This window comes from Tupaia chinensis, unplaced genomic scaffold (genome assembly GCF_000334495.1).
Source record: "Tupaia chinensis unplaced genomic scaffold, TupChi_1.0 Scaffold000496_1, whole genome shotgun sequence".
Classification (NCBI taxonomy): Eukaryota; Metazoa; Chordata; class Mammalia; order Scandentia; family Tupaiidae; genus Tupaia; species Tupaia belangeri.
Window position 1 is genome coordinate 925,162 of NW_006160008.1, and position 461 is coordinate 925,622.

A 461-nucleotide genomic window follows, 5' to 3' on the forward strand; every position below is an offset into this window, starting at 1 on the left:
CTCTTTCCATCGGTAACTTGCCCATGACATTTACAGCTGAGCTGAGTGGAGGAGTCCCAAAGTAAAGGTAGTCTTTGAAGTCAGAAAGAGCAGGTTAGACTAGTCCGGCCAAAAGGGAGCTTAGGGGAAAGACGGGCTCCCTTTCTTTGCACCCTTCACCCCATTCTATAGATGTGGAAACTGAGGCTCCAAGAGACTGAGACAAGACAGGGAGGGCCACATGCCCTTGGCCCCGGCCCAGGCTGGTGGCTGCTCACATGGCCGGATTTGGCAGGTAGGAGGAAGACACGCAGCTGCCCTTCTATCTGCCGTGTCTCCTGGAATCTCTCCATCAGAGAACTCGCTTGGCATTTGGGGGGAAAGGCCTGTAGAGGTGAGGGGCAGGGAAAGGCAGGAGGGGATGGCAGAACTCCAGATCGCAATGGCATCCCAGCATGCCCCCGCCCCACCCAGCCTCACCA